The sequence below is a fragment of the Triticum dicoccoides genome, chromosome 7A (assembly GCF_002162155.2).
Source record: "Triticum dicoccoides isolate Atlit2015 ecotype Zavitan chromosome 7A, WEW_v2.0, whole genome shotgun sequence".
Classification (NCBI taxonomy): Eukaryota; Viridiplantae; Streptophyta; class Magnoliopsida; order Poales; family Poaceae; genus Triticum; species Triticum dicoccoides.
In genome coordinates, this window is record NC_041392.1 from 300,134,191 (window position 1) to 300,149,093 (window position 14,903).

Genomic DNA, 14,903 nt, shown 5'->3' on the forward strand with positions numbered 1-14,903 from the left:
ATTACATATCAGCCTTGTTTTCATCATATAGGACGGGATAACATGAATATGTTCATTCAAAAATAATGTCCTTAGCACATTGCTCCGCCACAATGCGGGATCTCTTCAGAACATCTTCAAAATACCGCTCGGGCGTGCGGTGCTCCTTGCCCGCGGGTTGTCCTTCGGTCGCGAGCTTGACGGCGTCCATCTTCGCCCATTGTATCTTGACATGGGCGAAGGCCATCTGCGCACCTTCTATGCAGACCGACCGCTTGATGGCATCAAGAAGAGGGCAGGCATTCACCAGCCGCTTCATGAGTCTGAAGTAGCTGCCGGGTATAGCTTCTGCAGGACACAACCGGATTATTAAATCCTTCATGGCTAGTTTGGCCACCCTATGTAGCTCGACCAACTGTTTTAGCTGGTTGCTAAAGGGCACCGGATGTTCTGGCGCAAGGTATTGTGACCAGAACAACTTCTCCGTTGAGCTCCCCTCTTCAGCTCGAAAGAATCCCGCAGCGTCAGATACACTGCATGGCAGATCCGCAAATGCCCCTGGGGAACTCCAAATCCGGGTTAGCATGAGATACCTCTTCTTCACATACTTGCTCTGCATAATAAAAGCCTTACACGCCGCAATTTTTTTGGCCTCTTGGATTTCCTAGAGGGCACTCTAGGCTTCGACTCGGGCCTCTTGTGCACTTTGACGGGCCTTGGCAAGTTCGGACTCTTGGTCCGCATTCTTGCGCTCCAAGGACTCGCATTTCTTCACGGCGTCATGTAGCTCCTGCTGGACCTCACCGACCCTGGCCTCGTGCTTTTCGTGGGCGGCCTGTTCATCTGTCGCCCTCTTCTGGGCTTCGACCAGCGCTGCCTTGAGGGTTTCCACCTCGGACGCTGCTCCTACAAATTATTATACGGTCAACACAAGCAATTCATATCTTGCTATATCTGAATAGGTCATTACATACCCTGCTTGTCCTCCAGCTGCTTTTTCACTCGGCCGAGCTCTTCCTCGGCCCGCTCCAGACTCCGCCTCAGTCCGGAAACTTCAGAAGCATGAGAAGTCGCGGCCAGCAGTGATGCCTGCTTATTTACATAGACATATCTGGTTAGTCTCCTGCGAAAAACTATTTGATCCTCTGTTCGACTCTTGTTTCCTAACACCAGACAGAGTCTCAGGGGCTACTATCTATACTGTGACTTTCTTTTCACAAATTGCATTGCTTACCTCAAAGCCTATTAAAAGTCTTGCGCAGGCTTCGGTCAGTCCGCTCTTCGCGGACTGAATCTTCTCAATCACCACACCCATGAGGGTACGGTGTTCCTCAATGATGGAGGCACTTCGTAGCACTTCTAGTAGAGTATCTGGTGCCTCTGGTTGGATAGAGGTCACCGGCGGAATAGGCGCACCTCCTTCTGACGAAGGAGGCTGCTTGCCGGATTCCGGAGCCGTATAGGTCTCCGGGACCGTATTCGGCTGGGGGCGGAATTGGACATGAGCCCCATCGTCAGTCTCCATGGGGATCTACTCCCCCATGTGTCCGGCGGCCGAGGTCTCGCCCTCTGGCACCGCCCTGATGGCCTCCTGCGTCTCTCCCTGGTCTGGGATCCTTCGGGACAACACCTCAGTGTCATCCATGGCCCTAGGAGAGGAGGCCGCCGGAAGGGACCCACTGTCCATCACCTTCGGGTCCAGCGAGTTCCCCGAAGACGAGGATCGCTCGAGGGCGGAACGAGCCGGACTGCAAGTGCATGATTCCACATGTTAAAATTATGAAGTAAAAAGGCTGATTATGAATGTGTCAGGGTCTCTGAATACTCACGATTTGGCCTGGGGCTTATCTCAGGGGCACCGTTCTGGGCTGCTATCGATGTCCCATGCAGAGCTATCCGCGAGGGAGACCTTCCCCTTATTGGACGCCTCCGCCTCCAGATTTGTGGAGGCCACCCTCTTCTTCATTCCCCCCCTCGGGGGGGGGGGAGTTGATTTCTTCTTCCTCTTCCTCTTCCTCGTCATCTTCGGCGGCGGAGTGAGTTTCAGCGTCTTCAGACGCCACGTCCGAAGTACCCTTGGGATGGAGGCCACCTCTGGTCCCCTTGGCCTTCTTCTTGGCCTTCTTCTCCGGCGCCTTGTAGGGCACGGAAACCAACATCTTCATCAGAAGCGGGATGGCTGGTTCCTCGGGCAGCGGAGCCGGACACTGAATCCGCTCCGCCTTCTTCGTCCAACCCTGAAAAAACAAATAGGGAAGTTCGGACATCCTCCTTGAGTAAGCAAGTAAGGGATACACCTTGAAACACGGAAAACTTACCGAACTGGTGGGATGGGCCAGGTCGTGCCCATGGTCCTCAGTCGTCTTCGGCCACGTCTCGTTGGCCTTGAAGAGCACCTTCCAGATATCTTTGTGCGTAGTTCCGAAGAACCATTGCAAGGACTTGTGCTCGGTCGGATCGAACTCCCATAGGTGGCAAGCCGGGTCTGGCATGGAAGGATCCGGCGAACTAGCATCACCTGAATCACATTGACAAGCCTGACGTTCTTGTCCATCATGCTCCTGATGTGCGTCTGAAGCGCTACCAGCTCGTCTGACAAAGACCAATCCAGGCCCTTCTCTTGCCAGGAGGTAAGCCGCATTGGGGCCCTGGATTTGAATTCGGGAGCCGCGGCCCAGGTAGTGTCGCGGGGCTCTGTGATGTAGAACCACAACTTTTGCCACCCCTTGACGGTCTCCACGAAGGTGCCTTTGGGCCACGGGACATTGGACATTTTGCTCACCATGGCGCCTCCGCACTCTACGTGTTCGCCGCCCACCACCTTCGGCTTCACATTGAAGGTCTTCAGCCACAATCCAAAGTGGGGTGGGATGCGGAGGAAAGCCTCACACACGATGATGAATGTCGAGATAGTGAGGAAGGAATTTGGGTCCAGATCATGGAAATCCAGCCCATAGTAGAACATGAGCCTGCGGACGAAGGGGTGGAGTGGGAATCCCATCCCGCGGACAAAGTGGGGGATGAAAACTACCCTCTCATGGGGCTTCGAGGTATGGATGATCTGTCCCTCGGTCAGAAGCTGATGGGCGACCTCCTTGGCCAAATATCCGGCCTCCCGAAGCTAGGTGATGTTCTTCTCCATGACGGTGGAGGCCATCCACTTGCGCTGCGCTCCGGACATGGTCGGAGTGCTTTCTTGAGGCAGAAAAGATGAGAACTCAGGCGCTGGAGTTCGAGAGTAGGTAGGCGGAAAGACAGAAGGCGTGGGTGAAAGAGGTGAATCCTTATCTCCTCATAAAGGCAGTGAATATCAAGCGCCTCCCCACTCGCCATAAAACTCGCATATTCCCCAGGGGCCGTGCAGGCGGCACGGGTGGATTACCCATACCCATATTGATGAGAATCCTGCAATAAGGGGACACGATCTCTGCTTTGACAAGACGTGCCAATAAAGCCGCATCTTGAAATATGGAGTAGCAGGCCGAAAACGGTTCGAAATAATAACTGAGCAAGGACATGATATCACGTACAAAAAGTTGTCAGCAGATTGGACTCGTGAAATATTATACTCTCTGCGGTGGTGTGTGGTACTGGTTTTGCAGATCCGGACACGTTCGTTCCATTCGAAGACTATGTTGGAGTATTCGGAGGAGGAACCCGCCTTGCAATGCCGAAGACAATCTGCATGTCGGGCACCTCGTCATTGAAGCCTGGTTCAGGGGCTACTGAGGGAGTCCTAGACTAAGGGGTCCTCGGGCGTCCAGCCTGCTAGACATGGGCCAGACTGATGGGCTATGAAGATACAAGACCGAAGACTCTCACTCGTGTCCGCATGGGACTCTCCTTGGCGTGGATGGCAAGCTTGGCGTTCGCATATGAAGATTCCTTTCTCTGTAGCTAACTTTGTATAACCCTAGTCCCCTCCGGTGTCTATATAAACCGAAGGGTTTAGTACATAGAAACAATCATAATCACATAGGCTAGACTTCTAGGGTTTTAGCCATTATGATCTCGTGGTAGATCAACTCTTGTAATACTCATATTCATCAAGATCAATCAAGCGGGAAGTAGGGTATTACCTCCATAGAGAGGGCCCGAACCTGGGTAAACATCGTGTCCCATGTCTCCTGTTACCATCGACCCTAGACGCACAGTTCGAGACCCCCTACCCGAGATCCACCAGTTTTGACACCGACAGGAGGAATCATTATTTTGCGCGTAATAAGGAGGCGCTTCCTTCCTGTGGCCGTGGACCCAGCTGTCAGCCTCTTCACGTACAGTACTCTTCCGATGGAAGTTGTTCCTTGAACACATTGACCACACCGCACCGAGAGCACCAAGGCGGTGGATGAAGGCGAGGCCTAGGAAGGGGACAACGCGGATCCGGGGAAGACACGGTAGTGGATGCCCGCGCGGAGAGGAGTACGAGGGTTCACTAGTTCGACTGCAGTGTGAGGCTACCGTCGCCGCAGAATAACAGGGGGTGTGGGTGAGTAGAGGGATGGCCTGGCCAGCGGTGGGAGTAGTAGGGGGTGGTGAGGCCTCCGCGGAAGCACAACCGACCAAGGGAGGCAGCAGCGGGCGGCATGATCGGCGCTGGTTTGGGCGGCTGGAGCAAGAAGACCAGAGGTTGAAGAAGCACTATGACCGTTGGATGGACATCATACAGTCACTGGAGCTAGAATCATTCATATTGACTAAGTTGACAAGCCCTCCGTCTGCGTCAACTTAGTAGGCCCACAAGTTAGCCTCCCACTATGGTGGGTCCCAACTAGCAGGGGGGTATTCATTTTCTTGTGCGTAATAAGGAGGCACTTCCTTGCGTGCGAAGATACAGCTAGTGGGTCCAAGATGATAGTGGGGCGAACCTTTTTTTGCAAAATACAAAGGCCCTTCCGGTGGGTCCCTGCTATCAGGTGGAGGAATCATTATTTTGCGTGTAATAAGGAGGCATTTCCTTGTGTGCGGCCGTGGACCCAGCTGTCAGCCTCTCCACGTACAGTCCACTTCCAATGGATGTCGTTCGTTGACCACGCTACACCGAGAGCACCATGGAGGTGGATGACGGTGAGGCCTAAGAAGGGAACGACACGGAGCCGGTGAAGACTCGGCAGTGGTTGCCCACGCGGTGGGGAGTACGAGGGTTTACTGCTTCGGCTGTCGTTGCCAGAAAATAACAAGAGGTGTGGGTGAGTAGAGGAATGGCCTGGCCAGCGATGGAGTAGGGTGGGGCGGTGCGGCTTGTGCGGCAGCACAGCTGGCCACGAGAGGTGGGAGCAGGGAGTCCCACAGGCATTGGTTTGGGCGGCTGGAGCAAGAAGATCAGATATTGAAGAATCAGCACTGCCGTTGGATTAACATCCAACGGTCATTGTTGCTAGAATCGTTTGTGGGGTAAGTTGACAAAGCCTTTCATACATGTCAACCTTGTAAACACATAAGTGAGCCTCCAAATCTGTCCCAAACAGTATACAGCCTGAAATTTCTAGCCAGATTCAAATTGATTTAAAAACTAAACATATCTTAATTTAAATCGAATGAAATTTTACCCGCACAAAAACAATGAAATTTAAAATATCAAAATCTAAAAGAAAAAAGTATTTTGGAACTAATTGCTTGTTTGCTATATTTTTTTCATTTTACAACTCATTTATTATTACTTATAGCCCATTTTCTGGGCAAGCCCGAATGCATCCCTCCTCGTCTTGAAAGATTTCCGGCCCAGCATGGCGTAGAAAAGCAAGTAGGCCTACGTTGGTTATTCTGTAAAAAACAAAATAGCTAGGCTAGCCATTTTCAGAAAGGAAAAAACAAACTGGGCTGGTCATGTGGTAAACATATGAAATAAAAGCCTGGGCTAGACGGGCCACAGCTCCCGCACAACCCAGTTGATACCCTTCTCTGTCCCGAAAAAAACTGTGCGCGCCGCTGGGTCCCTACTGTCATCCTCACCATGTACATCCATCTCCTTATTCCTCTCGGTTGTTGAACATGTTGACAACACCAGAGGGTGGCCCCGTGGTGAGCGAACCAAGGCAGAGGACAATGGTGAGGCCTCGGACGGGAACGAACAGGAGCCGGGGAAGATTCGCAGAGTTTTAGGGTGAGATGTGGCCACAATGCATCCGCGACAGCACAACCAACCATGGGAGGCGGGAGCAGGCGGTCCCGCCGGTGCTGGTTTGGCTTTGGCGGCTCGATGAAGAAGAGACTGAATAAACACGACAGATGTTGAAAGTCAATCCAACGGTCAAGGTTGGCACAATCGTTTGTTGACTAAGCCGGCACCAAGTAGCATACTTTTTATATATAGGAAGAAAAGAAAAACTAGGCTCGTTCGCTTGATAACATTCCCGAAACTGCGACCGTTCGATCTTGCATCACAACTAAAACTGCGAGGAAAATGCGTTTGTTTGCCGTCCTCCTCTCAGGGAACGTTCGCCACATAAGTGACTAACACCCTTGGTTTTCAACCGAGAGGTCTTCGGTTCGAGTCCCAGGAACTCTCAATTTTGTCCTCCTTCCTTCCTCGAAAAAAAAGAAAGAAAATCAAAGACTTCAGAAGGAGTATAGAACAAGCTAGTGTACCAGTAATGAGACATTGCTGAGTTTTAGAAAAAAGAGAGACGTGCTCCTGTAGCTGGTTCGAATCCAAACCTAGATTATGACTATATATGCTGCTATGCTACTCTGCAAGTAATGAAACTGACGTATCCAATGTTCGCTTCTCCTCTTCTCTACTTAATCTGCCTAGCATCAGAAGCTCTGGCCGCAGCAACCATGTCCGTTGGCTGCTCGTCCACCTGCTCTTTAGCAGGCAACAACTAGATATGCGCCAAGCCGCCACCCATACCATTGCCTGTGGGTCTCATCACACCCCCACCGGCACATGCACCACGGCCGGTTGCTCATCGAAACCCGCTGCCGTTGTTGCGGTGCCACTTCTGCAAATCACGCTAAGTCATCCGTCGCGTCTCAACCACAATCCTCAACCCTGACCGAGTCTTTCTACAAATGCCCAAATCATGGGGTAATAATATGTTTAAGTGTTGTTCTGCTGCTTTCAGTTGCTGATTTTTTTAATAGTTTGGTTGATGATCTTCCAATTTGATTCGTGCAGAAAACGGAAGATTCATGTGACTTGTATTTCTGGGAAGTTGCTAATGTGGGGGAATGCAACTACACTGATTATTTGGTTAGCTGAGGAATCCCAATACCAGCAGGTTGGGGTGTTGGACAAGTAACTGAAGGAACGACAGAAGAGGAAGATGCAGAGCAGAAGATTAAAGATGCAATTCCTATTATCATGGCCAAGCAACAGTTGCTGAACGGCCTTGACAGCAATGAGGAGATGAAAGAGCCTATGAAGATAATGGGCAAAATCGATGTGCTCTGTAGGATGATTGTCTCTTTATTTGCAGTGTATGTAGCACTCGTGATGTATTCAGTGGCAATGACATGAGCATTTTGCTGAAACTAGTAATGAATGAAACATGTTTAGCAGGCTGGGCGTAGTGTTGTGAACATCTAATGATTTATATTAACGGAAATCATGGGTATCCCCTTTTGCTCATAAATAAATAAACATCAGAGGTCCTTTTGCTAATAAATAAATAAATTAGCAGAGGCACTGTTGGATCAGCTTTGTTCACATTCGAAGACGTCGAGCAAATTGTAGTCCAACAGCAAACTATGTCATTAAATTCAAGTTTCACTGCCAAATATGAGTACAACTAAACAATAATGTCATCATGTTTTAGTCGTCATACAATCACCAAACACAAATCAACATACATAATAAGTGATGTTCTCACAGCAAAATACTAAACAACAGGTTCATTAGGTTTCAGTTGTCATAGCAAACACAATTTCACATAGTAGATAAAAAATGTCTTCTGGCAAAAGCAATCTAATCATAGTGTCATCAGCTTCTTCATTCTCAATGTCCTCGAATGTTGTCTTCTTCTTGATCAACTCTTGTATGTCCAAAGCCTGACAGGCAATATTTTCGACAGCGTCATTGACGTGATGGTTCTCAAAGATATTAGGAACATCTGTGGAATCTTGTACATCAAGAGCAGTGTAAGCATCATCTTGTTGTGCAACTTCATTAAACAAATTCCTCTGCTCAAACCTTTGCAATAATCTCCAGTCATCGCTACGTGCAAATGTGTCTTCCAAGAAAAATATATGTGTTGCTTGATTTGCCAAAATAAAAGGCTTGTTGGTATGGTATGCCGCCTTGACATTGGTGGTTTGAAATAATCATTAGCTCTAGGTTTTGTGATCCTGGAAAATAGGTTATACCAATGACAGCACAACAGAACGACACACCGATGAACCTCAAAACTGGAGATATACTGCAACTGGACAATGTCTGTTATGTTAGCATACATTTCAGTTGTCTCTCTGCCGTACGTATCTGTGCTCATGATGGCACTGTTTTATGTCTTCCTGCCTTCGTCGCATGCAAGGGTGTTGTAGCGCACATCTCCAACAACACAAGATTCATAATGTCTTACCCGAGTATCAGGACCCATTGCTAGTGCATAAAGGGCATCATCAACTGCCTGCCCATCCTCCCGCATCTTCTTAACCTATGGTTAGAAAATAGAAAAGTTGATCATCTTATGTACTCAATATATTAAAAAGCCTGACAGTGCAATTCAAAAGCTTACATGGCTCTTGAACCATTTTGCAAATCCTGCCATAACCAGTTTGTCAATGTTTCTTGGCTTTTGTGTCAGTAACTCCTTTTTGTAGATGCTACACAACATAGTGATCACGTCAAACATCTAAATATATAAGAATGTGTTGCAAGTTTAGTAGATTAAGATGTATAAGCTGCAGTACTTAGCACTTACTTGATATAAGGTAGTATCTCAGGATAGTTATTCAACACATACCAAACCATTTTGTACAAATCTTTAGGTTTGTCATCTTGTCGACTCTTCCCTATAACTCGGACAGAACAATCGAAAACATTGAGCCCGGGATTGTCTTCACCCACCTCTTTGCTAAGCTGATCGGCTGTTTCAATGTATTTTGAGCAGAATGTCAATGCTTCTGTAGCAATGTAGGCCTCTACAATGGAACCCTCAGGTCTAGCTCTGTTCCTAACATAGCCCTTGAAAGTGCCTAGCCGCCTTTCAATAGGGTACATCCAGCCATACTGTACTGGACCTCTAAGTAGTGCCTCATCAGGTAGATGAACAGCCAAATGCACCATCACATCAAAGAAGGATGGAGGATATACCTTCTCAAGGTCGCATATGATAGTTGGTATCTTGTCTCTAAGACGCTCCAAAGCATCTATCTTGATATTTCTACTACAGAGTTCCCTGAGGAATTGTCCCAACTCTGCAACTGCTCTATATAAGTCAGGGCGGCCCAATCCTCTAAGGATAATAGGTAAAACCCTTTGAAGTAGGACGTGGTAGTCATGAGTTTTCAACCTTTGTACCTTGTTTCCATCTGCACTAACTCTCCTTTCAGGGTTGGAAGCAAATCCATGTGGGAATCTCACATGTGACAGGACCTCGCATAATTCTTTTCTTTTTACCTTGTCAAAGACATACATAGCTGGTGCCATATCCCGTGGTTTACCTTCATCTTGCACCTGCAAATCCTTTCTGATACCCAGGTGTGTCAAATCAATCCTAGATTTTAAGGTATCTTTCATATTGCCTTAAATATTAAGAAGTGTGTCAATAATGTTGTCACTTATATTTTTCTCGATGTGCATCACATCAAGATTATGCCGCAGATCCAAATCTTTCCAATACTCCAAGTCCCACAAAGTGGACCTGCGGGTAAACAATAATCTTTCTTCTGCCCTGCCATGCTTCCTTTTCCCACTACCATTATCAGGATGGTTTCCTGGTTTAATATGCCTGACCTTCTCTAATTCCACTTGCAACTCATCGGCGGTGAGCCTCTTTGGCGCATCACAGTTTTCATGCTTTGCATTGAACACGTTTCTTCAGTATTTTGTAGGATGCGGCTTGTCCTTGGCAAGGAAACAGCGGTGCCCAATGTAATAGATCTTGCTAAGTATTGCGTATGACAGTAGATTCCTGTCACAGCGAACACATGCATTGTAACCATGTGTCATTCGCCCTGACATAGTTCCCAAAGCCGGATAATAATGGATGCACGAAATTATAACAGCACGCAGAAAGAAACCAGCTGGTGGGCTGCTATATAGGTCTCGAGTGAGAACTGTTGGAAATATGCCCTAGAGGCAATAATAAAATGGTTATTATTATATTTCTTTGTTCATGATAATTGTCTATTGTTCATGCTATAATTGTGTTATCCGGAAATTGTAATACATGTGTGAATACATAGACCACAACACGTCCCTAGTGAGCCTCTAGTTGACTAGCTCGTTGATCAAAAGATAGTCATGGTTTCCTGACTATGGACATTGAATGTCATTGATAACGGGATCACATCATTAGGAGAATGATGTGATGGACAAGACCCAATCCTAAGCATAGCTCAAAGATCGTGTAGTTCGTTTGCTGCAGCTTTTCCGAATGTCAAGTATCATTTCCTTAGACCATGAGATTGTGCAACGCCCGGATACCGTAGGAGTGCCTTGGGTGTGCCAAACGTCACAACGTCACTGGGTGACTATAAAGGTACACTACAGGTATCTCCGAAAGTGTCTGTTGGGTTGGCACGAATCGAGACTGGGATTTGTCACTCCGTATGACAGAGAGGTATCTCTGGGCCCACTCGGTAATGCATCATCATAATGAGCTCAATGTGACCAAGTGGTTGATCACGGGATCATGCATTACGGCACGAGTAAAGTGACTTGCCGGTAACGAGATTGAACGAGGTATTGGGATACCGACGATCGAGTCTCGGGCAAGTAACGTACCGATTGACAAAGGGAATTGTATACGAATTGATTGAATCCTCGACATCGTGGTTCATCCGATGAGATCATCGTGGAGCATGTGGGAGACAACATGGGTATCCAGATCCCGCTGTTGGTTATTGACCAGAGAGTCGTCTCGGTCATGTCTGCAAGTCTCCCGAACCCATAGGGTCTACACACTTAAGGTTCGGTGATGCTAGGGTTGTAGATATATTAGTATGCAGTAACCCGAAAGTTGTTCGGAGTCCCGGATGATATCCCGGACGTCACGAGGAGTTCTGGAATGGTCCGGAGGTAAAGATTTATATATAGGAAGTCTAGTTTCGGCCATCGGGAAGGTTTCGGGGGTCGCCGATATTGTAGCGGGACCACCGGAAGGGTCCCGGGGGTCCACCGGGTGGGGCCACCTATCCCGGAGGGCCCCATGGGCTTAATTGGGAGGGGAACCAGCCCCTAGTGGGCTGGAGCGCCCCCCCCCCTTGGGCCTCCCCTGCGCCTAGGGTTGGGAAACCCTAGGGGTGGGGGCGCCCCCCACTTGGCTTGGGGGGGAAGCCACCCCTTGGCCGCCGCCCCCTTGGAGATCCATCTCCCTAAGGCCGGCGCCCCCCCAAGGCCCCTATATAAAGAGGGGGAGGGAGGGAAGCCGCACCTTTGCTCTTGGTGCCTCCCTCTCCCTCCGTAACACCTCTCCTCCCCGCTGGCGCTTGGCGAAGCCCTGCCGGGATCCTACTGCATCCACCACCACGCCGTCGTGCTGCTGGATCTTCATCAACCTCTCCTTCCCCCTTGCTGGATCAAGTTGGAGGAGACGTCTTCCCAATCGTACGTGTGTTGAACACGAAGGTGCCGTCCGTTCGACACTTGGTCATCGGTGATTTGGATCATGTCGAGTACGACTCCATCAACCCCGTTCTCTTGAACGCTTCCACGCGCGATCTACAAGGGTATGTAGATGCACTCCTCTCTCCCTCGTTGCTAGATGACTCCATAGATTGATCTTGGTGATGCGTAGAAAATTTTAAAATTCTGCTACGTTCCCCAACAGTGGTATCAGAGCTAGGTCTATGCATAGTTTCTATGCACGAGTAGAACACAAAGTAGTTGTGGGTGTCGATATTGTCAATTATCTTGCTGTTACTAGTCTTATCTTGATTCGGCGGCATTGTGGGATGAAGCGGCCCGGACCGACCTTACACGTACGCTTACGTGAGACTGGTTCCACCGACTGACATGCACTAGTTGCATAAGGTGGCTGGCGGGTGTCTGTCTCTCCCACTTTAGTCGGATCGGATTCGATGAACAGGGTCCTTATGAAGGGTAAATAGAAATTGGCAATTCACGCTGTGTTCTTGGCGTAGGTAAGAAACGTTCTTGCTAGAAACCTATAGCAGCCACGTAAAAACTTGCAACAACAATTAGAGGACGTCTAACTTTTTTTTGCAGCAAGTGCTTTGTGATGTGATATGGCCAAAGGATGTGATGAATGATATATGTGATGTATGAGATGATCATGTTCTTGTAATAGGAATCACGACTTGCATGTCGATGTGTATGACAACCGGCAGGAGCCATAGGAGTTGTCTTTAATTATTTATGACCTGCGTGTCAACATAAACGTCATGTAATTACTTTACTTTATTGCTAAAGCGTTAGCCATAGTAGTAGAAGTAATAGATGATGAGACAACTTCAAGAAGACACGATGATGGAGATCATGGTGTCATGCCGGTGACAACGATGATCATGGAGCCCCCAAGATGGAGATCAAAAGGAGCAAATGATATTGGCCATATCATGTCACTATTTGATTGCATGTGATGTTTATCATGTTTTACATCTTATGTGCTTAGAACGACGGTAGCTTAAATAAGATGATCCCTCGTAATAATTTCAAGAAAGTGTTCCCCTAACTGTGCACCGTTGCGAAGGTTCATTGTTTCGAAGCACCACGTGATGATCGGGTGTGATAGATTCTAATGTTCGGATACAACGGGTGTAAGCCAGATTTACACACGCAATACACTTAGGTTGACTTGACGAGCCTAGCATGTACAGGCATGGCCTCGGAACACAGAAGACCGAAAGGTCGAGCATGAGTCGTATAGAAGATACGATCAACATGAAGATGTTCACCGATGTTGACTAGTCCGTCTCACGTGATGATCGGACATGGCCTAGTTGACTCGGATCATGTTTCACTTAGATGACTAGAGGGATGTCTATCTGAGTGGGAGTTCATTGAGTAATTTGATTAGATGAACTTAATTATCATGAACTTAGTCTAAAATCTTTACAATATGTCTTGTAGATCAAATGGCCCATGTTGTCCTCAACTCCAACGTGTTCCTAGAGAAAACCAAGCTGAAAGATGATGGCAGCAACTATACGGACTGGGTCCAGAACCTGAGGATCATCCTCATAGCTGCCAAGAAAGATTATGTCCTAGAAGCACCGCTAGGTAACGCACCTGTCCCAGAGAACCAAGACGTTATGAACGCTTGGAAGTCACGTGCCGATGATTACTCCCTCGTTCAGTGCGGCATGCTTTACAGCTTAGAACCGGGGCTCCAGAAGCGTTTTGAGAGACACGAGCATATGAGATGTTCGAAGAGCTGAAAATGGTTTTCCAAGCTCATGCCTGGGTCGAGAGATATAAAGTCTCCGACAAGTTATTCAGCTGCAAGATGGAGGAAAATAGTTCTGTCAATGAGCACATACTCAAAATGTCTGGGTTGCATAACCGCTTGACTCAGCTGGGAGTTAATCTCCCGGATGACGCGGTCATTGACAGAATCCTTCAGTCGCTTCCACCGAGCTACAAGAGCTTTGTGATGAACTTCATGCAGGGGATGGAAAAGACCATTCCTGAGGTATATTCAATGCTGAAATCAGCAGAGGTAGAAATCAAAAAGGAACATCAAGTGTTGATGGTGAATAAAACCACTAAGTTCAAGAAAGGCAAGGGTAAAAAGAACTTCAAGAAGGACGGCAAGGGAGTTGCCGCGCCCCGTAAGCAAGCTGCCAGGAAGAAGCCAAAGAATGGACCCAAGCCCGAGACTAAGTGTTTTTATTGCAAGGGAAGTGGTCACTGGAAGTGGAACTGCCCCAAATACTTAGCGGACAAGAAGGCCGGCAACACCAAAGGTATATGAGATATACATGTAATTGATGTGTACCTTACCAGTACTCGTAGTAGCTCCTGGGTATTTGATACCGGTGCGGTTGCTCACATTTGTAACTCAAAGCAGGAGCTGCGGAATAAGCGGAGACTGGCGAAGGACGAGGTGACGATGCACGTCGGGAATGGTTCCAAGGTCGATGTGATCACCGTCGGCACGCTACCTCTACATTTACCTACGGGATTAGTTTTAAACCTCAATAATTGTTATTTAGTGCCAACTTTGAGCATGAACATTGTATCAGGATATCGTTTAATTCGAGATGGCTACTCATTTAAATCCGAGAATAATGGTTGTTCTATTTATATGAGAGATATGTTTTATGGTCATGCTCCGATGGTGAATGGTTTATTCTTAATGAATCTCGAGCGTAATGTTACACATATTCATAGTGTGAATACCAAAAGATGTAAGGTTGATAATGATAGTCCCACATACTTGTGGCACTGCCGCCTTGGTCACATAGGTGTCAAACGCATGAAGAAGCTCCATGTAGATGGACTTTTGGAGTCTCTTGATTACGAATCATTTGACACGTGCGAACCATGCCTCATGGGTAAAATGACCAAGACTCCGTTCTCAGGAACAATGGAGCGAGCAACCAACTTATTGGAAATCATACAAACTGATGTGTGCGGTCCAATGAGTGTTGAGGCCCGCGGTGGCTATCATTATGTTCTCACCCTCACTGATGACTTGAGTAGATATGGGTATGTCTACTTAATGAAACACAAGTCTGAGACCTTTGAAAAGTTCAAGGAATTTCAGAGTGAGGTTGAGAATCAACGTGACAAGAAAATCAAGTTCTTGCGATCAGATCGTGGGGGAGAATACTTGAGTCACGAATTTGGCACA